General features: G+C 42.8%; 1 long non-coding RNA gene across 1 annotated transcript; it reads left to right on the top strand.

The window, feature by feature from the left end:
• Nucleotides 1-5194: 5194 nt before the first annotated feature.
• Nucleotides 5195-25218, top strand: LOC119702802. The gene is made up of 3 exons (XR_005257448.1): nucleotides 5195-5325; nucleotides 22538-22683; nucleotides 24607-25218. It is a non-coding gene; the product is annotated as an uncharacterized LOC119702802 (long non-coding RNA).
• Nucleotides 25219-26496: the final 1278 nt, after the last annotated feature.

A 26496-nucleotide genomic window follows, 5' to 3' on the forward strand; every position in this document is an offset into this window, starting at 1 on the left:
TATCCAATCTTAATCTACCTGCCTTCAGCTTAAAGCCTAATCCAAGTCTTCATGTCACTGGGTTGTTTTCGGCTTTAAACGGTTAACTTCACATCTTAGCTGGTCTTCCTCATCCTTTTATAGCTGATTGTAAATACAGTGCAATGAACTCCACTTATTAGATAACATTTGTAGGGTACCTTAGATGCGAACAGTATTTTATAGATTGCATGTAAGACATACTCCCTGTCTAGGACACTTTGAAATCTAATGTAGTCAAGTTTAACACATGGCAGGGCAAGGACTATGTGAGGTTACCAGTGATTAGAAAAGAGGAGTGCTGATGGGAGAGCTGAATTTTAAGCAGTGCTTTGAAGAAAGGAGGATATTTCACAGATGATCACAGAGAAAGGGCAAAGGCACAAGGACAAGAATGTGAAGAGATTAAAAAAAAAATCGGTAAGAAGATAGAGATAAACCAGTGCACTGTGAAATAATAGTCTGGATCTTGGTCCTGGGTGGAAGAACTCAAGTTATGAAGGCTAGGGAGTAGCACAGGTAGAAAAGAGGTCTTAGGACAGCTGTGTTTATAACTACAACTGTGTGATTGAATACTGTCTGATTTCTTGGTCTCCAAGAGGGAAGTATGGGAATGAAAGAAAAGCATGAGTGGTATGCTGCACCAAGGACAGAAAAGGAGGAAAAAAGAGTCAGAGGTTTGTGAATCAATGCAAGGTGGAGAGGTGGGATCTGGAAGGAAAATGTGTTCACTTCTAGGAAAAAAGAAGTGTGTTTGAAATGCAGGTCTTGGTAGTGAGAGCTCCCTGTATCGAGATAGAGGGGGAAGAGAGGTCAAAACTCAGTGCCCTACCTTGGCTGGATGGCAGGAGAAGCATGGATAAAATACTTCAGGAGAGAAGATGGATAGAAAGAAACATGGAGGACCAAAATGATGATCCAGCCCAACACCAATACACACAATAAGATTAGAGACAGAGGAGCCCTTGCAGAAAGGTTTGTGGGAAAATGTTCAGGGACACCTTCTTCAACTTGGTTCTGTCAAAGACATTGTTCACTCTGTCTTCTCCAATGTAGAGAAGCCAATTGTTCCTGCCTGGATGTGGTCATTGTTGCTTATCATAGAATCATGGAATGGGATGGGTTGGAAGGGGCATTAAAGATCATCTAGTCCAACTCCCTGTCATGGCTGGGGACACCTTGCATTAGATCAGGTGTACTTCCAAAACCACAAGTCTGTGCTTTTCCATTCTGTGCTTTACCCTTGATAAAACTCCCCTTCAGATAAATCTACACCTTGCAGAAACCTTGATGGCTTCTTTTGAGCATGACTGTTGCTTCCTTGTGCTCCCCTGTCTGTGTTGAGCTGTCTGCCCCTCGCTTTATTCTTTGACTGTGAATCAAGTAGACCCTCTGGCTGACCCTCAGGGTGCAGCAATGATACAGGAAAGCCATATCCTGGTGTAGGTTTTCCACCCTGGCAGCTGACACAGAATGGGTTATCATCCTTCTCTTGGCAGGACTAGTGGAGCTCTCCCTTGGGTATAGTAATAGGTGTCAAAAAGAACACCCCACCTTTATGTTGCTAATTTGTACAAGAACCTGAGATAAAAATTAGCATCATGATGTCAATCCAGGAGCTGGTTTGGGGCACAGGATCTGAGAAATCTCCAGGTTTAGCAATATAAATGCAGAGAGAATGAGCTCTGCAGCACCAGCAGCACCAACATAACAGAAGACAGCTACCAGCAATTGATGAGGGGGAAGGTAGGAGGATTAAAGACAAAAATAAAGAAACCCATAAAAAAATTCAGGAAGACAGCTTCCCTTCCCCCCCCCCCCCCCTTGTTTTTTTTATGCCTGTGCTTGGTGCAACAATTCCCAGGAAAAAAATGAGGGTAGAAAAACAACAGCCTTTCACAAGCCAAAATTTGATTATTTGTAGAAAAGCAAACTCCTCTAACAGCAGCTGCTGTTTTACACGTTGGCGTTAAAGCACATAGTATTATGAAATTTGGAATAATATTTAACAACTGCAGTGTGAGATACGATGCTCACTTTTAAAATTTCAAAGGTTTATTAAACCTTAATACAACAAAAGACTGAATAAGGAAAAATACAGCACTGGGAGCACTGAACTAAACAACCATGTGCTTGTCCACAAAATGGATGCTCTAACTTTTATACCTTTGGTGTTGCATCAGTTAACCATAACCCCTCCCAAAGTCTGCCAGTCAGCTCTTCTTTGCTGTCTATTGGTGGAGACTCCTTTCTTGCAATTTGATTGAAGGTCAGGTGTGAAGACCAGAAAACCGGCTGAGAACAAACTTGCCACAGTCCCTTGGAGAACCAACCCATAAGCTGTAACCTTCCTGGTTATGGTGAGCAAAAGGATTTTCCCCAGAACGCTTTGTTACCCTGTGTTGATTCTTTGTACCCCACTGGTCCTTCTCCTTTTTTCCACCCCCATGCCTTCATCCTATTCATTTCAGTGTTCTGTCCCGCCCCTCATTATTCCTATATAAACCCCCGTTCTCCCTGCCTGTTCAGCTCTTTGTCCCTGGACCACCTTCGAGGAGGAGCTCAATAAAGGCTCTCCTTGGAACTCCAAAACAAAGACCTTGTCTCTTCTTTTGCGTCGCCCGGATCCTAAAGGAGCTGAAATCATCCGGCAAGAGCGCAGACGTGCCTGTGCCCCCAGGACGTCCTTCTAAGGACACTGCTTCAGGAAGGTCACAGCACTCTGACCGCTGCCCTCAAGTGTTGCCATGCTGCATCCCCCAGCAACAAGCCTGCCCTCCCCCCAAATGTCCTGGCTACCAAGGCCATGCAGTGCCAGCAATACGAGGGGGAGGGGAAAGAGGACTATGGGAGAACATATCACAATAACATAACTATACATCAATAAAACTTCTCTTAACATATATATAATATTTATGTCTTAATTGCAAGAGCCAACCATATCATTACCTATTTGTAATAGCAGTAACCCAGTTAATTTTTGAAATAGATGTGCACTTACTTCTTGTTTATAAGATGTCCCTGAGCATCTGCAATATTACAAAAATGTATTGTCATGACAAGGAGATTAGAGGAGATTGTTTGCTTGGGGGGGTGGTGATTAATTGCAGTTTTGATTTACAGTCTAGTAAGTAAGTTAAGCGTGTTAACACTTTGGTTGAGAGGTCCTCAGCTAGTCCAAGCTGACCTCAGCCATTTGAAGACTAAACTCTGGTCTGCCTTTTTATTCTTGGTTTTAATCAAAATCAAGTAATTTTAAAAAAACTTGTAATTTGTTTACCTATTTGCACTATGGTTTTTGACATTATTTATACTGTGTTTTATTTGATGATGTTACCCAAACCATGGAAATTGTCTGGAATTGAACTTGAGTGTTTATAAAAAATCTGTTATTTACCTAAAGAGCTTTTAACTCAGGGAGTCAGAATGAAATAGGGAATCAGGAGAGGACTGTGTAAAGATTCCAAGTTCAGTGCAAATTTACTGGGTTATAAAGTTTTCTTTAACAAATGTTCCCATGCAAGGATGTCCTAGAAGATATCTGTGCATGACTGAGGAATCTCATGCTGCTTGTGGAACTGGGGCCAAGTGCTTGCACAGCTACTTGAGTGACTGCAGACTTACAACATAGGGAGCAGGTGAAAGACTGTTTCTTACCAGTCTTTCTGAGCCCTGAGCACCTTCACTGACATGTTGGAGGCAGCGAGATGTAAGTCATCAAGTAGTTTAGCAAGACAGGCAAAGTTCTCAGCCAGTTTCTACACTGGTATAGCTGATTTCATCAGTTCTTACCATGGTGGTCGAGCATCAGAGACAGACACACCTGACAAACCTCCACTGGTCATCAGCAAACAGTGTGTTTTATTGCTTGGAGCTCACTTTTATAGGCAATTCCAAACTCCCGGGTCTGGACAGCTGGTTGGTCTGATATTTAGGCCCCCCAGGTCCTGAACCAGTGAAATGCTTGCCCCTTAGGAAGGATGTTATTCGATGAAACCCCTGTCAGTCAGCCCAGGGGCCGGTTTATGGAGCCCAGCTGGGTTTCCCATTTGTGGCAACAACCTGAGCCCTGAGCACCTTCACTGACATGTTGGAGGCAGCGAGATGTAAGCCATCAAGCAGTTTAGCAAGACGGGTGAAGTTCTCAACCAGTTTCTATGCTGGTAGAGCTGATTTCATCACTTCTAGCAGCAGAGGATGCAAAAGCAGAGCGACAGCAGAGCCTGTATCTCAATTTGACCATCTTCATGGCTGCCTTTTGCCAGTGTAGTGTAGGGCCAACCTGTGTCATAGATGAGTAATGGGATGAGTAACAACTCTCATAATTAAAAGGCAAATATCATGCATAAATGCTAAGAGAAGATTTATAGATTTATAGTTATGTTTTACCCTCTCGTGTTTTTATCATGAAGCGACCGGGGTAGTTGGGACATTTGGGAGGGTCGGTTTTGGCAACACCTGACCTCCAATCCAGATTTAAGGAGCAAACTCCACCACTGGACAGTAAAGAAGAAGTCAATGGACAGAACTTTGGGAGGGGCTAAAGGGTTAAAAGGCAAAACCTCCATTGTGTGGATGAGCGCACGGTGGGAAAAAAATCCTTTGTTCCTGGCACCGTAATATTTTCTCTATTCAGTCTTCTGTTGTATTTTTGATAAGATTTTAATAAACCTACAAATTTTTTAGAAGTGAGTATCATTTCTCACAACCTGCATGGCCATAGTCTCTCCTCCACTCATCCTGCAGACAAACAAGAAAATTCTCTCCGAAGTCCTATTTGGCAGCTTCCAGTGGCTCCAACTTTTTTAGCAGAGAACAGGAGGGGGATGTGGGAGGTGTGGAAACCCCCACCCTGAGCAGTTTGTACAGTAGTAGCAGGGAGTGTTTGTGATAGTAGCCAAACAACCTATTCGCTAGGAGTGTGGGAGTGTGTGGGAACAAGTCCAAAATCAATAATACCCAGAAACGTAACAATTAGCACACAAATACAATTAAGCCTCCCTGCTTAAAATATCAGCTCAGAGCACTGTCAGCTCATAGTATTTACCTACTTATACTTCCTACTAAAAATAAACAGATTAAAGTCACAAACCTACTGTCTGAGTAGGTGGGGGAAAAAATATCACGTAGCCTGTGATGTAAATTCCTCTGTGACATGTGTTCAGGCTTCCTTCCCATCTCACCCTCCTTGCAGCAGTTTAGATTGAGTTGCTAGACAATTCTTGTCAACTAATACCAGGACAGTGGGTCTTGCCTTGTGTCTACGTTGTTATCAATTGTCCATAGCTACTTCAGCCACATTTCCAGGTAAAAGTTACCAGAAATTCTTACTTTATTTTGGGGTGGGAAAGTCTGTGTTGCATTATGACTGCTGAAGGGAATACAGACAAAACACTGTGAGAAAATAGCAGAACATTTGTGAAGAGATCAGGAATCTGGAACTCTTCCCTTCCTCCCAACTGAATCTTCTATGCTAGAACTGGAGTCAGACCCTTCCTCAGCTTTCCTTTTGACCTTGTTAATTCTAGGATGTGTTAGTGTTCTCTGCTGGGTCTGGCTGGGAGAGGGGTCTGTGCTACTGTGCTTGGGCAGGCCAGCAGGGTGTGGGCAGGAAGCCCTGAGACCTACCTTGTAATGCACTGGAAGCACACTCATCTCTTGGGAAGCTGCTGCTTCTGCCTCGTGTGCCATGGCATAGATGGGAGCAGTGTGTGCCCTCTTAGGCACTGCTGGTTCAATGCATGGATAGCTTGATGGGTATTCCAGGATCCTCCCAGACTGTCTTCCCAAGGACCAAGCAATCCCAGCATCTCTGGTATCACCCCAGCAACCCTCTGGTAGAACAGTGGTCATTGGTCTTTGTAGAAACAGGACGCAAAATCTGAGTAAGACACAGATGTGTTGGGTACAGGCCAGTTGGAAGATGGATAGCCAAGTTCAAGAAAGAAACCAAACACCTCTAGCAAATTAATTTGATGTTCTTGAAAAGCTGAGGTCATACATTTATTTCAGAAATGTAATAGGAAACTAAAGCTACATTAAATGCAGAGAATCCCTTACTTCATCTCAGTTGATTTTTTACCGAAGTATCTAAACCTGGGGACAACCACCTCAACCAGAGCCCTGCTGGAAGGCACTTTAACTCCTTCCTCACACATGCATGCAGGTTTTCTTGCTGAGGAAACCAGCACAGGAAGAGTAGAGGAAGGGGTGCAACTCAGTCTCCTTCCTACACACATTTAGGAGCGAGAAATGCTGCCTGCTCCTACAGTTTTGCTGTTTCCTGATGCCCATCTCACACTCCAACCATTTCAGGATGCACATAATAAGTGACCTTCTGCCAAAAATCCCATTTCCTTCCACACTTTTTTCCAGATATGAATTTTGGGAGCAAGCTTCAGTATCCAGGCATTAACTAATTTACACTTGGAAGTATAATCTTCTGTTGGATCACTGATTCATTCACGATGTAAATTCTTCTGCTCTTTGTCCCCAAGGAGATTATTAGAAACATTGTCTCAGTGCCCCCGTTAAAAGTGCACTGGACAGCACTGGGGGGAAGGCCAAGTTGTATAGCACAAATTATTAGCCAGTGTCTCCTGGATGAAGGTTATGAGACTTTTCACTTGCTCTGAATACTTTGAATATTTTGTGGTTGTTACACGACATGCTCTTTTTTTAAGTATCCCATACAGGACTACTGGCAGGGTTTTTTTGTTTGGGTTTTTTTGTTGTTGTTGTTGTTGGTTTGGTTTGGTTTGGTTTGGTTTGGTTGGTTTTGTTTTTTGGGTGTTTTTGGGTTTTTTTGTTGTTGTTGTTGTTGTTGTTGTTGTTTGGTGGGGTGTTTTTTCTTGGTTTTTTGTTTGGTTGGTTGGTTGGTTTTTGGTTTGGGGTTTTTTGGGGGTTTTTTTGAGAAGAAAAATTATTTGTGGTTTCTTTCACTAGCAGAAAAAAATAGGTAACAGATATTTTGATATAAAACTAAAATAAAAAATCCATCATAAAGAAAGGGGTTTTGAATAATATCTTTCAGACTAATTCCAAGAACGGCAAACATGTCCCCCTATTTTTTAAGTGATCCACAGACCTGAACATCTGTCCCAAAATATTCAGGCTCCAGGCTGCCAGCAAAGGAGGACTGGAGGTTAAGGGCTTGACCTTCCTGAAGACTCTGTACTTGGCCAAAAACTACTTTGGCTCAAAGGCTCACTGAGGGATGGCCAAAGTTTCAGCCCAGAGCAGAAACTGATGCCAGTAGACTGCTCAGATGCAACATTTTAACTGGAGATTCATTGAGGGGGTTTTGTTTGTTTTGTTTTTCTATTTCTTCTCTTTGCAAAGTTGAAACTTGTTCAGTAACAGTCTGTTTCAGTCTTTTATATGGATTATCAGACACTTAAAATCAATCAAACAAACAAATAACATAAGCTCAGAGTCAGCAAGTTTGTAATGAAAGGTGGACTGGTGACCTCTTGACAAACCTTCAGCTGAGATTTTGGCAGAACTAAAAATAAAGAGCTGTTTTTCTTATTTGCTGCCAACATTTTTAAGTTACCACCAGCATCACTGGGCACCACATGGGCACTAAATGTTTTTTCCAGCACAGTGCATGATGTATGACTTCCCTGACAATTGTGTAAAGTATTGTACCTCATTATCTTTAACTAAACACAGGTGAAGATCACACAGGTGAGTTTATAGGTAAAGTCTGGGATTACTTCAGCTGTCACCATAGAACAGAAAGATAAACAGAACTAATAAATTAATGAACCTTAAAAAATCCTCCCGAGGCTTCAGCCCATCTATAATTTGTACAGTGATTTAACAGAAGCTGCGCTTGTAGGGGCAAGGAATATGGGGCTCTGAAGCCAGTTATTGGGTTTCATAAGAGGGTTGGCAGATGTCTCTCCCTACGTCTGAGTTAATGCCTGTCTGAAGGCACCACTGAGTCTGTCTGATAGCATTGAGCTCACAGTCAGGACCTCAGAGTTGCAGTGTCTGACTCTCTCCATAGTTTTCAGTTGTTTATTTAAATCCAAACTTTGTTTCCTGGTCCAGCTCAGATGTAACCAAGTGCAACCCACCCCTCTGACCTTTTAAAATTCCCATTATTTATATCTTATAGGATTAACTTCAATATAGGACACAAAATTGTCTCCTCCTATAAACTCCATAATTTCTTTTATGCCTAACTCTCATGTCTCACACCACCCTTGAATCCCACCCAAACTAAGGGGATGGGTTTCTTTATCCAAAACCCATAAAGTCCCAAAGAAGACTCACAATATCTGTGATGATACCAAGTTTATGTTCTTTCCTGCTTTACAGTAGTGGAGAGAATTTGCTCAGGGGCTTCAGTCTACAAAACACCCCACCTGGAACCTCTAGTCTGCATTAACATTCAGAGTGAAGGCAAAGGTGCTGAATAAGTGGGTTGGAATAATGATGAGATGTGACTGTTGACTATGTTAATCAATGTATTGGGTCAGTCAGGAAATACTGGCTCTGCTGCAATGACACAAATGGGGAAAAATTTGATTCAAGGTTCTTGTTAAGCAGCACAGGGAGGCTGTCAGTGATGTATCTTACCTTTATCCCTGCACACCAATGTAATTTGCCCAATGGGTAAGTAACCATGCAAAGTGAGTCCAGAGGAGTCCAGGAGCCACAAGAATGCTCCAAGGACTGGAGCTCCTCTGCTCTGGAGACAGGCTGGGAGAGCTGAGGGTGTTCAGCCTGGAGAAGAGAAGGCTCCAGGGAGACCTCAGAGCCCCTGCCAGTGCTTAAAGGGCCTCTGGGAGAGCTGGAGTGGGACTTTGGACAAGGGCATGGAGGGACAGGATAAGGGGGAGTGGCTTCCCACTGCCAGATGGCAGGGTTGGATGGGATATTGGGCAGAAATTTTTGGCTGTGAGGGTGTTGAGGCCCTGGCACAGGTTGTCCAGAGAAGCTGTGGCTACCCCATCCCTGGAATTGTTCAAGGGCAGGTTGGGCGGGTCTTAGAGCAATCTGGTCAAGTGGAAGGTGTCCCTGCCCATGGCAGGGAGTTTAGAACCAAAGATCTTTTAGGTCCCTTCCAAGCCAAACTATTGTTATTCTATGATAAATATTTCTAATTCACGTCCAATCTCAGTGCTTTAGGTTTTAGTTTCTAGACCAGTGGTTGCTCTTTCCCTTTTTTCCCCCCAGATTCACACCAGTACAGTCCATGGGACTCAAAGTTTTTCCTGAAGTAAACGTGGCCAAGCATCAAGGGAAACTGGTGGAGTTATTAGTCCTCCTGACTCAGTCTGTAAGAAATGCAATCAATATGGCACTGTCCTGCATGTTCTCCCATGTGGATATGTGGATAGAAATAACTACTAATGACTAAGCAGATTGGTTGCTTCCTCTGCTGCACCAGGAAACCAGCACAATGCAAGGTTCATTGGCATTTACCAAAATCTTGATTATCCTGGAGTTTTCTTTCCCAGCATATCCAGGGACTGTGAACAACACAGCACTGTTGTGGCCATTAAAAGTTGGGCATTGGGTACTTACTGAATTCTATGCCTAAATGCGTCCCACTCCACAATACAGACCAAAGATGCTGATTGCCTTTGCACAAAAGATTATTCTTGACCTGTCTCTTTTCTTAGCACCATTTCATTCTTCCTTATAAGTGTTGCATGCATCTCACAGCAAATAACATAGGTATCTGTGTGTGCCATTACATAAGGCACTGGCTTCTTCTCTCCAACCCTTTAGTCCTATCTCACCTTTGTACAGTCATAAGAGCTTCATTCTGTCTCTTGCAGTGTTTGTTGTTGGCCTGGAATAGCTGGGGAATTTCCTCTTAAAAATTATTTATCAGGAAGCCTACACAGTGATTTGTAATGTCACAGTCTTTTAATCTAAAAGATAAATCTTATCTGGTGCATTGGAATAATGCGTAGGGGTTGCTGGTCAACACCTTTTTCTTTGTCCTTTCTCAAAGTCACTCCTGACTCCAGGGCTTTATGCAAAATGTTGAATTTCATAGAATCATAGAATGGTTTTTGTTGCAAAAGACATTAAAGACCATCTAGTCCAACCCCTCTGCCCCAGGCAGGGACACCAGGTTGCTCCAAGCCCCATTCAGCCTGGCCTCGAACACTTCCAGGAGTGGAATAGCCACAGCTTCACTGGACAACTTGTGCCAGGGCCTCACCACTCTCACTGGGAAGAATTTCATCATATAAGCTCCCCTTCAATTCCCTGTAAGGACAACAAGGAGGATCACTGGGGGCCCAGAGAGATTTGACTGCCTCAAAATACATCAAAACAACATTGCTGGGAGGGGGGTGGGTGACACAAATTTGTAGCCTTACCCGCACAGCTGCTGGTGCCCTTGTGCTGCGCAGCAGCTGAGTGCCTTGCCTGGCTGCTGAGTTGATGAGCTCCATGGTGGTAATGTTGCCAGAAGTATTTTTGCTTTTATATATTCTCTATATTCTTTAGACATATATTTGTAGCTCTGTAGCCTATTATTGTATTTGTAGCTCCTCCCTACCTTTTCCCTAGGGAGAAAGACAAAACACATTCCAGATCTCCACGTCCTGGGGGTACAAGGCCCCATATCCTATCTTGGTTACTCCTGGGAACCAAGGTTGAAATCAGCTCTTTGAGAGACATTTTCATAAATAAAGCTTAGTTCCCATCTGAGGAAGGAGAATTTCAAAAGGGGCTGAGCTGGGGAGGAATTGCCTCATTACTTGTGCTCCTAATTATTGATTTTTGTCAAATATGCTAATTTGCTAAACTTATAAAACTATATTCACCCTGTGTCAGGGTGGGCATTTGGGCATTTAGGCATTTTCCATATCTGGCCCTTGGAGGTCTCCAGTAAAGACCAGTCATTATATTACCTCCCAGACTAATATTATCTCGAAAGTGTGTTGTTTCATTTCTAGGTTCTTTAAGGCATCAGTATCACCTTTCGTGGTGGTTTCCAGGCTGTTAATGAGCCAGTACCCAAAAACAACCTCTAAGGCACACCCATGGGATGTCCCCACCTTGCACACGTTTAGATCACTCAACGTGTTTGAGTGATCACTCAAACGAGGGACGTTTCTGTCTGGAGGTTTTGCAATTGTCCTTGCAGCAACATCTGGAGTCCAGTCCCATCCCATTCTCTTCTTGTGCAGGTCAGTGGATCTGGGCAGTGATGGAGGAGTGTGATCATAACTGAGCCAAGCAGCGTTGCCTGGACGTGTTCTTGGGTGTCACTTCACCCATGACGCTCGTGACACTCATGGCCCCGCTCACTGCACTGCACAGTTGACTATTTTGATATTGGGTGGTGTATGAGCAACACTGCCCTGAAGCCTGGGAGAAGGGATGAAGTGGCAGAGCAAGGATTTGACAGAGGCTGGGCTTGAAATGAGCAAAAGTCATCAATTCTGAAAATCCTAATCCTATCGATGTGATTTTCTAGTAGATTTTTTTGAGACAGCTTCTAAGCTCAATTTTGCATACTAATGGTAAAAAGGTAGAAGTTCTTTGCTGTTCAAATTACCCCTGACCTCAGTTGTCTGAGTCCAGTGTTTGCTATATGTTCTGAGGCAAAATCCACATGTATTGTGTGACAGATACGGATTTTGGTAGCCCAGATGTTTTCAGAGTTGTCTCAGCTCTAATTAGCTATTAAGAACTTGTGACCTAAGAAGGTTTAGAATTATTTCAAATTATCTTCCCCTAATTTGTGATAGTAATTTCTGAGAAGGGCAAGACATACTTGAAAACCCACTTCTGCCTTTGTGCGTGGGTAGAGGTTTGTGTGAGTCTAAGCTGGTCTCAGTCACCACAATCCCCCTGCCGGCAGATCTGGAGGGTTAAAAAGTCCCCCATACCGGCTTCTGCCACCACAAGTGATGCCACTTGGAGATATGATGCAATGTTTCCTCCAGCAGCAAGGTCTCCATTGCACAGACAGCTTCCATTTCCTCATTTCCTCTGACTTAGCCTAATGCTGTCTCCTGCTCTCACTCCTACCTAGTGACCTTTGCATCCTCAAAGCACTTTCATTTTAATTACTTTTATCGGTACTTGCTTGCAAACCTGTTGTGAGAACATCTCATTCCTGTGTCCGGTGGAAACAGGGTCTTTTTCACAAAAAAGGGGATAAGGTGCAATATTGCAGCATAATAGAAAATTAACTGCTGATGAAGCTCACAGATTTACAGGCCTGAAGGCAACACTTAAACTCTTCATTCCCAAGCTATGTAAGGGATTTCAAAGCCTTGAGCATGGGATGGATTCACATTAGCTTTGCAGAGAGGTCAGGTTTCTTAAGATGCTGTTCCAAATTTGGCAGAAACTGAACAGAAAGAAACATCATTTCTATCTAGAAGTTGTCTGATAATCAGTAATAAGCAGAACCTAACAGGTAGGAGCCTACAGAGCATTAAAAGGTTAAACAAAGGACACTGTGATATCCTAGGCTGAATTCTTCTGCCTAGGAGAGGTCTTCTGCTATTCAGACTGTGAGGGGACTGGACATCTGGGATGTGTCTGCAGTAGGATGCGTCAGTGAGTGGTAGTTTCCTCCTAAGAATTTGTTGCTGTTAAGATAAATCATCTTGTGCAAGTCTTTGGAATAATGAAAATAAAATTGTTCCTTCTTACTACATTTTCCCAGGGTGTGCTCCCACCACACACCACAAGGCCAGAAGAGAGCAAGTCACCTGAGAAAACCATTGACAATTTCACCTCAAATAAGATTGCTCAAAGCAAGGCCAGACACATTTGTTGCAACAACTTGCCACAATATTTTTGCCTGTTTTTTCTGTTTTAAGGAATTTTTTTCATACTTCACATTCAGCTAGTTACAGCTCACTTTGTTGCTTGCCATTTTGATGCCTCTATAATTCCTTGGAGGTATGTGAGATTTGTATGTCCGTTGGAGTAAAGACAATTCAATCTGCAGGGCTTGATGCAATGCTTGGTTTGATCCCAACTCTGTTTTCCTACTGGAGCAACACCATATATTCTTATCTCATGGTGATGGATATGGAGTGTCAACAGTGTTTTGGGATAATACCTGGGGGCAGGTCATTCTTGAGGGGAAGGGATGGGAGGGAGCCTCAGGACACATCATCTGATCCAATTATGTGTTCAATCATAACATATCATGCTACACATGTCTTGATACACAACTTAAGAGCTCTGTTTGGGTTAGCTCTGAGGAACTGGGAGTTTTTGGACACCAGGAATGGATACCAGATGCCTTGGAGATGATGAAGAGCAGTTTTGACTCAGCGTTGTGTGGGTGAGAAGAGCAGAGATGGGAGCTGTCTTCCAAAGCCTTTGTGAGTGATGATTGGCTCTGCAATGTGCTGTGCATCTTAAGATGCCTAGGTGGCAAGCACAGTCTTTCCATCAGCTCCAGGCCACTCTGGATGAGGCCCAGCATGTATCATCATGGTCATGGTGTGTGGCGTGGTCCCACTGTATCCATGGCTCTGTTACCAAGTAAGGTTTCTTTTAAGGATGCAGCTGATTGTGCAGCAGGACTGCTGAATTACAGGCAGGGGACAATGTAAGCTGGTTAATCATTTTAAACCACACATTCTTTCCCCACTTTTCTTTTGAGTTTAATTTTTTTAATGGTCTGTAGGTTTTTTTTGCCAAATATCAGTTCATCACTTTTTTTGGTGAAGCACTCACAGCTGGGGACTTTCCATGGTTATTTGGAAAAAGTGATGTAAATTGTAAATCATGTCTTAATTTGACTTAAAATATCTAAGCCTCAGACAACATGTCATCATACTGAAGATAATACACATGCTCAGAAACTCAGCAGGTATCTTTTGAAAACTCTCACCTGCAATAGAAGTCCTATTATTTTTAAACAAAAAAGTTAAATTCTATAGCAAATCCTATAATGAGATAATTAAATTTATACATCAGATTTATCTTTTTTCTCCTTCCTGACTGATAACAGGACCATACAAAAGAATAACTGGGGAGAAATAAATGGCTGTTGAATAATTTTAATGGGATTTCAATAAGCAACTGGTAGGTTAGCTACGTTTCTTTTGGTTTGTTGGTCCAATAGACAAAAAGCATGGCCTGGCGTTCAAAACCTGCTTCTTCAGCTAAATACAAAATAATGGAGTCATAGAATGCTTTGGGTTGCAAGAAGCCTTAAAGATCATTCCAATGCCCTGCTTGAATATGTGACTACTCCTATATATAGATGATCTTACCCACGTGTTCTTCCTGCTCAGGTGGCCTGTAGCAGAGCCCACTGCAATGTCATCTGTCCCCTCCTCTCCTTTGAGCCTGATCCATGAGCTCATCCTTATCCATCCTCAGGCAGAGCTCCATGCACTCCAGCTGGCCATTGACAAGACCCACTGCTGTCTGTGCTTCCTAAAGAGCCTGTATCCAACCATTCTGACACTCCAGGCAGAGCAGCCATCCCACCACATCTCCGTGGTCCTGATAAGTTTGCAGTGCTGCATGTGTGTGCATGTCTCCTCTTGTGTTCCCCGTGCTGTCTGCATTTGCACTGAGGCACTTAAGCTGACTTAGTGGCTGGAGCAGCTTTGTACTGCTCTTCAGGTGGTCTTCTGGTGACCTGTGAACCCTCTCCAGGTTCTGGGGATCTGTTGCTGGCCTTGGCATCAAACTGGTAAGAGTGGGAAGGATTGAGGTTCACTTTCCCCAGCAACTTCAGTTTACAGCCCTCCTCGCCAGGTTGGCCAGCTTATAACCAAAATTGCTTTTTCTCTTTTCCGACAGAAGGACCCCATCAGTCCCCAGAAAAGCAGATTTTTCAAAGCAAGTCCTATACTCTAAATATCTGATTCCCTGCCTGTGGCACTAGTCCTGTAAGGATTTGTGGACTGCCCAGCTTCAACTGGACTTTTCAAATCCCTTCCCTTTGACCAGAAGCATCCAGGAAAAAACTATCTGCAGTCCCAAGTCTCTTACCACCACACCCAGGGCTCTGCAACCCTTCTTGACACTCCTCATACTTCTCCTGGCTCCATACCTGGTGCTCACATGAAATAATGGCTGTGGATCACAGTCAGTGTGCTGTACAAGTCTCTGGGTGACATCCCTGCTACAACATTCTCCTGTCACAGACTGCTATTGAGGTGAGGGGTAAAGTTTGAGAGATTCTTGTGGGGTTTTTTTCTAATCTCAGATCATCACATCGCTCTTCTGAGTATTTCCCAACAAAAATACAGGACAGAATGTTTAACTAAATTAAAAATGCAAATGCATGTCATTCAGTGGAAGTCTATCATGCCTCAGTTAAATGACATCTTACCAAAATTGTGTTCTCTGCTTTTGAAACCTGACATAAGGCATGTGCATATATTTGTACAAGTTTATTATTCTTGTTTTATTATACAAAAAAAGTCCTCATTCTTTGTATCTTGAAGGGATTCATAGGACTTTTTTCATGATAGATATTTTAAATAGTGATTTAAAGTAATTTGAAATGAGATTTCCCCAAAATGAAATGGGACAACATAGATATTACATCAAACTTACTTTGAACAAATATCTTAAGTCTACTGAAAAGCAGCTTCTTGGTAAGCAAAATAATCAAGATTACAAGTATATGATAGTATATTGCACTAGAATTTTTCTATTCAGTAGATATTCAAGGGAAGAAAAGCCACAGAATTTTCTTTATTTTTAAACCATGATCTCAAATCAGACCTCAAAACCTATATTTAGACTCTTCAAGGCTGACAGTATTTCAAAGGTGCTGAGCACCTTTGCTCTCCATGGCCACAGAAGGCTTCTTGACATTTCTCTGAATGAGATCACATTTCTCAGAACTCCCAAACATGGCTGTAGGAACCCAGTTTTGACTCATATGTCTGCAAATTTCACTCAGTAAAACTGTGTCTCTAAACTAAAGACAAACTAAACTGAACTCTAAAGTAAAGTAAACCCCAATGCTTCAGGGGATTGTGAAAGATGTACATGGTAGTTTTGATCCTTTACAGGGAAACGTAGGTTTACCAAGGAATTTAATCACAAAAGTTGTGGCAAAGGCACCTCCAGGAAAGATAACCAACAGTAACAAAGTTTATTAACTCTCTTGTGTGCCCGGAACGTAGAGACTGGTATTGATTCCTTAGAAATTGTATCATAAGGAAACATCATGCCCCATCCTGCTCTGAATCCAGCCAGAGCCACCCCAGCAAAGAGCAGAGTTCATACCAGGATGAGGAAAAATCTCCTTGTTTGGTCTTTTCTGCCTTATTTCAGTCCAAGGCACCCTTCTGCCATTTCAAGGTTTCTGGTGGTTTCAATCTAGAGAAACTGCAAAATTCCTCATCTCTTACAGCTCTCCATGCTATGTCTGCTGGAAAATCCCCATGAAAAGAAAAATAAACCCCAGTGTCTTAGCTAAAGAAACCTGTACAGCTCCAAGCAGTCTTTTGCAAGTGCAAGGTGCCCTGGAGGGGATATCCTCTGGATCATGATTTTTCTTGTAGGCACCTGACTGTAAGAACCCAGGACATCCCTCTGGGTGCCCTGGATGGCCCAAGCCACTGGCAGGGGGCTCTGAGACCCTGGCATGCAGCCAAGGACACATGGGGTTTTGATCTTAGCCCATGGAGCAAATTACCAACTCTGTAGGAAGAATTACAAGCCACACAAGTTTAGATAGCATAGTAGAGATAGTCACAAAGTGAAAGGAAAAATTTCTGAGTGCTGTACAGGGGGGTTTTTGGACTCTGTACAGGGGTTTGGATTTTGTATATGGGGGTCTGAGGCTCTAAGAAGGAGGAATCAGGGCGTGCCTTGTCCTCCTTCTTTCTTCTTCCTAGCCTCCATGATCTGGGTGATGTTGGCACTTTTAGATTGGTTTAGAATAGGAGCTGACTGTCTAACATAGGTGATAGCTATTGGAACAGAATTGTAAATATAGTGCACACAGATTTTAGTATAAAAGATAGCACCAGCCTCGGGGGCGGGCAGAAAGAGTGTGCAGAGAGTGTGCAGTGTGTGCCTCTGGCTGACCTGCTGAGCAGACTGCAGCAGCCCAGAAGAAAATCTTAAGATAACATACAATAAACAGCCTTGAGACCGGACGACTGAAAGCTATAGAGTCTTTCTTTCAAGGCATGGGTTGGAGCAGAGACTTTTCCACCTTTCAGAGTCACTCTGACCAGGGGGAGACTCCGACACCTGACCATTCTTGAAATGCCATGAGACCACTTAACAAATGCCAGTGGACTATCTCCAGATGAAAATGCCCTCTTCTTACCAATGACTTTCTCCTAAAACCCACAGCTCATAGGAAAAGTAGGACCAGGTGGTTTGGGTTCCATCTCTGGAGCAGATTTCATTTGTGTCAAGTCTCAAATCCATGGGATATTTGTGAGATTCCTATTCCTTTTCCAGGAGAAGCTGGAGGAGCAGTCCATCTTCTCCATTGCTCTTTTGAACTCAGAAGTGTTGCAGTGACTTAAGGAACAAAAAGTAATACAAAACATACATTGCAGGATACTTGGGGTCAGGTTTTCCACCCATGGTGTATCAATTGCATCACCTGCATGCATCAGAGACAGCCTGATTCCATGCAGGCCCCCCAGAGTCTTCACTGGGACTGGCAATACTATTGCAGCAGCCAGTTGCTGCATTTCCTGTAGTCCACAATGTGTTGACTTCCTATTGCTACAGAGATATAAATATGATAAATAAAAGGGTCTGAGTCTGATTTAAGTCATGGGACCTCAGACCAGATTACCAGTTTGATCTTTTAAAAATTTTATTTTATTTTATTTTATTTTATTTTATTTTATTTCATTTCATTTCATTTCATTTCATTTCATTTCATTTCATTTCATTTCATTTCATTTTAATCTTAAAGAAGAGCTTCTGTCTTTGCTGCAATTGCTAAATGGCTGTCAGGTCCTGGGCAAGCCACAGAAGATGTGATTCCTCACACATGTCTTTAGATATTTGTGTTGCTGTCTGTACCTGATTAAGTCATCCATGACTGCCCTTACAGTCAGTAGAGAGAAGGCACTTTCTTGCTATGGTTCATCTGATTTGTTTTAGACACTGCCTTCCCAAGAAGGTGAATCGCACCCCAAGAGTGTCTTCCCTTGGGTTACACGGAGAGCCTGGAGTGACTCAGACCAAAGGACTGCTTTTGACTTTTTGATCAGACTGATCCCAACCTTGTGTATACCTCTGTTTCCCCTTTTTTAAAATGGGCCCACCTTCCCACCGGGAAAATGTTGATGTCTTTGAGTGCAGGGAGTAACTTGCACCTCACAACTGGTGGTTCCACTGTCAAGGCCCTGGGGTGGTCAAAAGTGGTATGGAATGTGTTAGATGAAGTTATTTATAAGTTTATTTGTAGTAGTGCTTAAGAAGCCAGAAGGATGAAATATGATGCCATAGAGTATTACATCTAAGTGGTTCTAGTGCTATTTGAACTCTGATTTCATAGAAGCATAGAAGGGTTTGGGGCAGAAGGGGCTTTAAAGATCATCCAGTTCCAACTCTCTGCCATGGGGGTGCCACCTTGCACTAGACCAGGTTGCTCAAAGACCCAACCAACCTGGCCTTGAACACTTCAGGGATGGGGCAGCCACAGCTTCTATGGGCAACCTGTGCCAAGGCCTCACAACCCCCACAGCCAAGAATTTCTTTCAAATATCCAATCTAATCCTGCCCTCTGTCAGTTTGAAGCTGTTTCCACCATAATAATTTCAAATGGGAATGGAGAGACATTTAAGAAGCCACATTTTCCATGTTGCCTTCAATAAATATGTTCTCAGGTTTCTCCAGATTATCTATTGTGCTGTGCTCATATTTTTTGAGTAGCAGATAAATATAGAAATTACATCAAATGTCAGACATTGGACTATCTGCAGTTCAGTACTGATAACTTGTTTTCTGTAGTGTTTCCCATGACAATTTGCTGGCTTCTTTTTGAACCATTTAAACCCTTTCTTCCACAGAATAGGACATACCAAGACTATTTATACTGGCCAAATTTCTCTGTCAAGCTGACAGATAAAAATGTGGATTAACCGAGGGTAAACTGGGCCTGTTCTGACAGGACAAGGGGAAATGGCTTGAAACTGAGAGTGGATTTAAATTGGAAGAAATTCTTGGTTGTGAGGGTGGTGAGGTCCTGGCACAGGTTGCCCAGAGAAGCTGTGGCTGCCCCATCCTTGGAAATGTCCAAGGCCAGGTTGGACGGGGCTTGGATCAACCTGGTCTAGTGGAAGGTATCCCTGCCCATGGTAGGGGGTGCAACTGGATGATCTTTGAGATCCCTTCCAACTCAAACCATTCTGTGATTATTAATTCAAACTCACGCATGAGTCAAGAAGCTGCCTGGCTGCAAGGTGATAACTCCATCATGAGGTTTTGACTCATGTCCTACTAGTACCCACTGAAGTTAGGGGGCCTGGTGGTGGTGGTGTGAAATCTTGTCCTTTTTTCTGTTTCCAGCAAAAAGTCACCTCACCGTGATACCAAAAAGGTAAATCAATACAAGCTAAGTCCATGCAGATGAGAATCACTCCATGTGAAGTGCTGATATCAGAATAAAATGATGACAAATCATTAAAAAAGTTTAGCCGATGCTGACTTGTAGAGTGCTCATTAAAAAAAAGAGGAAAAAAAAAAAAGTTGGGATATTGCTGTGCTAATTCACTCCCCAGGAATTTCCCTTCTTGCAGCACCAATTCATGACTAAGACTTCTTTCCCAACTTGTCTGTGCTAAGGGAGTAAATAAAAACAATGTTTTCTGTTAGGACAGTTGCACCGGGGCTTTGTTGGTTTTTTTCCTGGAACATGAAGCTGATCAGATTACCAGTGGGAAAAAATTATGTAAGTAAATAAAGTACAAATACACATACTCCCAAAATATCCCCATGTTCAGAATTGCTAACTGTTCCTCTTTAAGATTTGGAGAGGATATTAAAAGGACTCACACATCTGCAGTGTGTCCAGTCTCCTGCTGGCAATACCTTCTTCTGTTGCACAGGGGATCTTGATTTCTTTTATTGAACTTCATAACAAACACCCTCTGGAGTTTGATGTTCTCTGCTCCAGCCCTATATGACCACAAGAATAGGTGTCCAATATTTATTATCATTTATCTACTGTAACCTATTCACTTTCAGTATTTCTGAAGGCATTTCTGCACCCAAATAACTAATTCCATTGGGAATTTGGCATTAATAATATAATTTATTTCCCCAAAAGTGTCATTTTTGCTAAGGTTCTAGTAGTGTCTGATGACTTCCTCTCTGATCAGGGCCGTGTGAAATGTTCTACAAATGTGGACTAAATAGCAATAACTAGAACAAGTAGTTAAAAATTGTGGGCAAAGAAGATTTATTCTTCTGTATACTGTGTGGGAATGGAAGTACAGAGAAAAATCTCCCAACAGGCACACAGCCAGGAACTGAAACATGCCATCCAGGTCCATGTATGATTCTCTTGGAGGCCTTGGAAGTAGGCCTCTAAGAGACCTATTCGGCAAATACATCTAATAGGCATATACATCAACTGTAGGTGAAATACAAACTTTTAGACTCAAAAAAGGTAGGATAAGCATAAAGAGGCCTGAGGTAAGAAAACCTGATCTGATTTTTTATTATGAGCTAAAGAAAAAAACCAGGAGCCTATGTTGGTGTATACAATTAGGAGAGATGGTTAAATTTATTTAAAACTATTTTCTAAAAGTCCTTATTTTGCACTTATCAAAATGAGAGTAGAGGAAGTTGCAATAACTGAAGCACCAAGATGTTGAAAACATTCTATCTGTTGGGCATGGTTGGGAGGAGCCATAGCATGAATATGTGTAACTGAAAGAATTTGCAAAATTACATACAGCCTAGATGGAAAAATTCAGAAAAACTTGGATGCTGAAGAAGACACTGTGAGAAGATGCTGCTATCTTCCTGGCTTCCAGGTCATCCTGACTTTTTTTTTACAGCCTTAAAAATCTAATTTGCATTTAATGAAATATAAGCATTTTATGCCTTTTGACCACAGTCCTGGTCTGGTGGGCAGATGGATGCTCCTGCTTATGTGCGTGCAGAACCTCAGGTGAAGGTAGTCAGGTGGGTTGTGCTCACCACAGCATGTTGGGTACCATGTTCTCTGATGCCAGGTGCCCTTGGGACTTCTCTTTTAGTGTTTGTTCAAGGCCTGCTCTCCTGAAGACAATGGATGAAAAGGATTTTTTTCCCCCAGATGTTTTGAGATATACTGATGCAGGGCATTGAAACTGGATTTCTTCCTACCCAAACTATTCTATGATTCTGTGACTTCATGATTCCATAAATACACATCCTGCACTACCTGAAATGCCATTTCCCTCAAACACAGGCACTGTCACTGGTACAAGGCCTAGAAAACTAAGCAGTGGTCAAGTGTCCTCACAGGCCACCTTTTTTTTTTTTTTTTCCTGAATTGCTCTGTATCAGCAAGGAGGTTTGTTGTATGATACTAAATATTAAGTGGTAGTGCTATCTTCTGTGGTAGTGCTATCTTCTGTGGTAGTGCTATCTTCAGACAAGAATCTTTGAATCCCTAATATTCTGAGCACTTTATAGTCCTCAGTGAGTACATTAGTAAAGAAATGGAGATAGAGCCAGCAACAAGAAATCTAAGATTTGAGTTGAGGAAAAAGCTTCTGGATTGGTATGACTGTAATTCATTAGTCAACATTTGAGCAGACCCCCAGAAGTTTTTTCTCATTGAAGTCACCAGAACACTGAGTACATGTTAAGTGTGTCAGATTTGTCAAAGCAGAGAGGCCCATGCTAAATCCCCTGCGCTTCAAATGGAATTTAAGCTCTGTGCTTACTAAAACTGAACGCTTTGAACAGGATGTAATCTATAAGCCCTGGAATTTGATGATCAAAAAGTAGATAAAATATTCCCTCCTGGCTTGAGCTTCTCATTGAAAATCCCAGTGCCCTTTTCCTAATGAGATCATCACCCACAGCACAGAGTGCTAGGTCACATTTGTAACTGCGCTAGAGAAAAGCCATTTCCTCTGGGCATCCTGTGGGAACCACCCAGCACTTCCAATGTACAATGGCAAGGCCCCTTCAAGAACTTATTTCTCCAGTTATAAGACCCTGTGAAGAAAGGCAGTGCCCTATCACCCTGACCAAGTATTCCAGAAGCTCAATCCAGCAGCTGTCCATAGCATAAGCCAAATATGCAACTAGAGGTCTGAAGTTTGAAACACAGAGAAACAAAAAGGCATGCTGTTGTACTGACCTTTCCAAGTTCCCAGTAAACAAGCTCTGTAGACCACAGAGGTGATGTGCATTCACTTCACAACATGTTCGATTACCACTCTGAACACATTAAAAATTTGGTGTGCGAGTGAAAAAGCAAACATGGCCATCTTCTAGGAGGGAGATGTGAGACTCTCAGAAGGGTCCCATGTTCACCATGATTCCAGATGCTGAATGATACAATTTCTCTATGCAAATCATCACACAAATTTTGGGTATTTTCTTTCTTTTCCAGGATGAGTGAAACAACCAGGCTGTGGACGGATCTTGGAAATTTTAGCCATCTTGGACTTTGGATATCCAGCTTGGGTTTGAAAATTAGCAGTAAGAGGGGACTTGGATGGGCTTTTGGCATGGAAGGCTTCTGGGAGATAAAGCTAGGTGTGTAAACACTTGGAAAAGTCTAGTTACCTTTTCCCATACATTTCTCTCTAATTGCAGGAAATGGGGATTGTCAATGTAGTCCTAATTTATCTCCTGAAAGGAGTCCCAATTCCTCCTCCCTCATCATCCTTAGAAAAGAAAAGATAATCTATCTTTAGGAATGAGCCAACTCTATAATTTCTCACCCTCCACTTCACGTAGTCTTCCAGCACTGCCCAGGAAATCTTGCATGCACAGTCGCTTCCATGTGCACCCAAAGACAGGCACATGTCCTGTCCACCACAATGTAGAAAATCTTCTGGGGCTGCAGTATGGAGTTGATGGATTCAAATGCTTTTCTGAAAAGACACAAGCACAAAGTACAAATACATAGTGCCAACAGCTATGCACTAGAGACAGAAATAGGATTCCCTGTGGCCCCCACCCTAAGGCTAGGCCTCTGTCCATAGGACAAACACCTTTAGCAAAGGAGTTGTGACTTTTGATACCTGCAAAAGGCTTTAGAGATCACGCAAATGTCCTTCTTAATCCAGAGACCCTCTTTCAAAGACAGTTGACATCATGAAGTTTGTGTTTGTATTACTTCCCAGGTTTCTGTAGAGGAAAGCTAAAACTGTGGCTAGTCCTTATCCTTTGAGTGGGACATGGCTTTTATGCAATGTCACCATGTCTGCTCTGTCAGAAACCATGTGTTCATCAGAGTCAGCAATGGAAAAAGCAGGGCTGGGTCATGGTCCACCAAATGATAACTGAGGCATGTTTCATAAAATTCTGAAATTTGAGCAGTTGGGTGAAACCATGTATTTCTAACTGGAAAATGGCAGCAGGAGAAAGGTCTGTGTAGAAATGTCTGTTTAGGAACATAAAGCATTTTCATGGTGCTTGCACATTGCACACACTTCCATCATCTGTTTATTATTCAATGCTGCCATGGAATCTTTCTGCACACAAGATGCTTGAGATAAGTTCATCCCAAGATCTGTGAGTCAAGGCAGCTGCAAAACAGTAATTTCCTGTCACAGGAGGGCATGGTGAAAAAGACCTTTGCAATGAATTATGCTCTTACTACAGAGTGAAAGGAATGCATGGAATGATTTAGCCAAGCTGTGTATAGCCCAAGGCTCTGTGCCAAGGAATGGGGATGGGGGATGGGGGGGGGGGGGGGGAGGATTGTCAGATCCCTTTTATAGCTTAGCCCCACCCAGTTGAAAAGATACAGGACAAAGTGGCTGAAATAGCACAGATGGAAAATACCAAGAGTTGTAGAGAGCAAGAACAGGGAGGACGGAGAGCATATGAAACAGCACTTGTGAGGAGGTTTTCTTCCAAGTGAAAACAAAAGGTGCTTGGAATTGCCACAGCAAACAGGTTTGGGCAAGTAGGGGTATGGATTGGGAGTCCCCAAGACAGAAGCCTGCAAGGACATGAAGCAGCAGCATGCACACATTGTGCTTCAAAATCTCTATTTCTGCAGAGACATGGAGGGAGACATGAAGCTGTCCCCACTGGTAGCTTATCTTTGTTGCAGTTAGTTTAACCCTTGAGGGAAGGAGGGACTTGAAAAAGACCTGGTGGGAAGTCATAAAAAAGGCTATCATGATGCTTGTTCGTCATGGAGATGCAGAAAATGCAACTCTGAATATGCTGGCAGCCACCAGGGCAGTGACAAGAACTTGTGTTAATATCTGTAGGACTGATAGAAGGTATTTCAATTAAATACAAAATACTGTGGCCCTTTATAAGGATGTACTACGTAAAGGATCAAGGTAGTAAAGAGCACATAAAATTCATGGTCCAGTTTTGGATGTTAATTTCACTGTCCAAAACGCTCAGGTTCTGCAGAACTCTGTGTTTCTCCCTGTTTTGCTTGAGCTTCCTTCTATCTATGTGCCTCCCATGACCAACACTTGCTTAATTTAGGGAATCTGTGCATCCCTAACCACCCACAACAAGTTCTCAGCCATCCTGCAGCCCCTTAGCACCGAGGCTGTGTGGGAGCTTGTCCTGTCCTGGAGGGGATGGGCTGGAGACTGGCGACACTGCCAACCACAGACGACCAACATCATGCCTCGAGAAACAAGAAGCCGCAACTGATGACATCCAGGCAGCTAATGGTGAGGAGCAAAGGACTCGCAAAGGACTCTGGGACCAATTGGAAGTGGCCATGCAGATCAACAGCCCGTGACGGGCCAGAAGGCTTCTAGGACATTCTATGAGAGACTATATATGTGTGTCATTTATTAGTGTACTTACAATTCCTGTCTCACAACCTTTCTAATTAATAAACACCCAAAGAACATATTTTACAGAGACTTAAAAAAAGAAAGGGTTTGAGGACTATGAATACGTTTTTTATTAATTGCAATTTGTATTTGAAAGGGGATAGTTTTTTTCCTTATGAGCAGCGGCAAATTAGGTGTGAAAAATACAGAAAGGTTCATGAAAAGGGAGAGTAAATAGCACAACAAATGTGTTCATGTGGTTGAAGCACTCGATTGGAAGTCAAAGGGTCAGATTTTGATCTCAGCTCTGCCGCAGAGTAGTCTGTGGTCTTGGCTAAAATGCTTTGCCAGATCTGGACTAAATACATTAGTAATTGTCTGTCACTGCTGTGATGGACATGACAGACAGAAATGCTACAAAACTACTGCCTAGACCCAAGGATATTACATTCCTGCTAGTTTGCACTAACATGTTCATGTCTTCCAGCCAAGGCTTTGATTAGACTTTGCATCAAAGACCTAAAGACAAGGTTGATACCTTACGTTGATACCTTCTGCTACCTGATTCTACAGGGAAGCTCTGACCTTTGAGCTGGTACACCCTACACAAGGCACAGCCAGGTGGCAATGTTCATGGATGGATAGTTATTTCTTCATGCAAGTGACCCAGGATCTCATTCTTGCTCCCCTGGATAAAAGGAAGAGACTTGATTTGATACCCTGATATATCCAAGGATTTTCTCACTCTTTCCATGGACATGTTGTCAAGATCCTTACTGTCATGGGATGGGAAATATTCTCTTAACAGAAATTTTGGGCAATGGAATCTAGCAGCAAGGATAAAAAGCCTGGTGCTGAAGCAGGAGGGTCGTGTCTTTGCTAGAGGTGTTTAAAGTATGTATCCATTTTCTGACCTAGCTAGTGAAAGGTCTTTGTTACCCCAACTTTGGACATCTCTCTATATATTGTCTCAAGGAAGGCAGCACCTTGCACCCTGCAGATCTGAGGATTTAATCATGTGACAAGGGGCAAAAAAGCCATATTTTACAACAGCCACCGAATTATTTTAAAAGTAGAACCTGAAGTCCTCAGAAGTACACACATGCCCAGATCCTATTGATTTCCATAGTATTTGGGTGCCCTTATGCCTCTTAAACCTGCTTGGCACATCAGCTGTAAAGTGGAGATACACCAAATGCCTCCTTTTTCTGCTGTACGTGGGATGATCCTTGGGAAAAGTAAATCTCTTATCAAATGTTTATTCAGTGTTTGTAGCAGCTGCTGGAGTTCAACCTGCATTTGTAGCTAATGCAGCTGATGACTGAGACCAACCCTGTTGAGAAGGCTGGGAGGCAGAAGGGGATGCAAGGCTGGAGGTGACACAGCAGTGTGTGATTGAAGACCAAACAGTCAACCATGCCCTGGGCTAGAGCACCAGCAGCGTGACCATCAGCCCGAGGGATGGGATTCTTCCCCCCTGCCCCAATCAAGTGAGACCCCACCTGCAGAGCTGCCTCCAGCCCTGTGGTCCCCAACATCAGAAGGACATGGAGCTGCTGAAGTGAATTCAGAGGAGGCCAAGGAGATG

The sequence above is a fragment of the Motacilla alba genome, chromosome 1, assembly GCF_015832195.1.
Source record: "Motacilla alba alba isolate MOTALB_02 chromosome 1, Motacilla_alba_V1.0_pri, whole genome shotgun sequence".
NCBI lineage: Eukaryota > Metazoa > Chordata > Aves > Passeriformes > Motacillidae > Motacilla > Motacilla alba.